The sequence below is a fragment of the Malurus melanocephalus genome, unplaced genomic scaffold (assembly GCF_030028575.1).
Source record: "Malurus melanocephalus ecotype Western Australia unplaced genomic scaffold, MMel_1.1 scaffold_22, whole genome shotgun sequence".
NCBI lineage: Eukaryota > Metazoa > Chordata > Aves > Passeriformes > Maluridae > Malurus > Malurus melanocephalus.
In genome coordinates this window covers 2512911-2514909 of record NW_026623254.1, presented here as the reverse complement: position 1 = coordinate 2514909, position 1999 = coordinate 2512911, and positions in this window count along the sequence as shown.

Sequence of the window (1999 nt, the reverse complement as noted above, 5' to 3'; positions counted from 1 at the left end):
TTATGCTACATGATTATCTTTCATCAGCAGGAACTTCGCATCTTAATCCTACAATCAGTTTCTTTCTACTTCTCTGTATAGAAAATATTTTATTAGAATTGCTGAGTAAGGAAACCTCAAGATATCGTAGAATTTTATTTATGTGAAGAAATTAATGCAAGCTAATATTCTTGTTTCTTATTCTATTTTTCTTCGGTATTTGATTTTTGGTAATTGGCCCAACTTGTGTCCTACTGTGGAAGCTTGGCAGAGAGAGAGGGATAAAGAACASAGAAAAAGATTTGTAGGTGTCAGAGACAGCTTGTGTATGTGCCTGCATACATATGTGAGCTGGCAGAATGCAGGGCTATGTGGATTTTAACTGTTCAAATAATACTCTGCATAAATCTTTAGCTATCTGAGAATGTGACCCAMGAAAGGCAAAAGAAATATTTACAGGTGCTCCACCAGTGTTTGATTTCTGTACAGGGGTGAGCAGCATGCACTTACTTTCCAAGATACTTTGTCCATGCAAGGGTGAATCATGCAAGACACAGTTGACTCATGGGTGGAAAAAATGGAGTTAGTACAATCCAAAATGGCAAGGATTTGTGGTTACAAGGACAAAAACAAAATGTACATTTATACAACAAATGTAGGCAGTGAAGGATTTTCTGTTCGGTCCTTTTTATAATGGTGAAGGGAGGTCTTGACTTTTTTAAGAAAAGGCAACTTGAACTGAAAATGAAAGCCAATATACTGCCATTCTACCTCTAGCTGTGATCTTGCCTGATCTGGTAAGTTAAATGGGGTAAGTGCATGTGACATTATTAGAGGAAAAACTAGGCAAGAGAGGACAGAGCATTTTAATTGCTCAGAGGAACTCTTCCTCCTGAGTCAGAAATAAAGCTGTGCCTCTACATGCTGTCAATGGCAATATGGTGTTGGTTAATTACCCTTTGAATAGCATCTAATGCAGAAGTTGTGATGATCAGKGGTTATTAGAAATCAAAATGACCTTTATTTAGGACAAGTGATTTGGCTACATCCAGTTTTCGGTAAGTGTTTTACATTTATTCTAGTTTTTCTTGTAGTTCCAAATGGATAYGTTGTTTTCTAGTTTCTTTCCATAAATCTGTTATGTGGTTGTGCTTTCTATATTATTTTGAGTTCCAGCTGAGAGACAGCTCATTTAAAGTGGTGGGGAGAAAGCCCCATGAAAAGATGGATATTTGATACATCCCGCTGAAGTCCATTTGAAGAGAAGGCACTAAGTTTGTTCAAAAGTAACTCTTTTATTACCAATTGTAAATATTCTTTTTTTTTCTAGTTAAAATGGAAAACCACTTGAAATAATCATGGCTTTTTAAGTTCCACAAATAGTATTGAATGCGTGTAATATTAGGTGGATACTCGATTATCGTGAGAATCTATAGCYGTGGGTTTGCACGTAGGACACGGTATTCCAGGCGGTCAGCTCCGTGGATGTCAGAGCGGTTTATTTCTTCAGGTTGTGGCAGTTTCTGCAGTAGCTCTGAGAGATGTTTTAGAACTCTGCATCTCTTGTTTAACATGGCAGCTCGGAGAGTCCAGATAGGTTTAACATGTACTGCATTCAGTTCACATTTCATTTTAAAGGAGTCATTTTTGCTCTCTGCAGAGCCTTCAATTATAGAGGGCCAAATGACAGGCATAATTAAGGCAAGTGGTGGGATACCAGCGGAGCACTTCGGTGTTTCCACCAAGGATTTTGCAAATCCTAGCTTGATTAATCTGTTTAAGCATCTGTGCATCCTCTCGTCTGTGCAATTTATCCCTGGGTATCTCCCTTCCGCTGCCTGCCTGCCGTGCCTGTGTCTGCCTGCTCGCGGGGGATCAAACAGAGCCGCAGCCCGCTCTGCCGCCTCGCTCAGCGCTCGCACACGATGCGAACGATTCCGTACTCCTTGAAATACAGCTCACACTCGCATTCCGTAGTGGAACCGCAGGGCAGAGCCCACACTATTGAGAAAGCGGATCG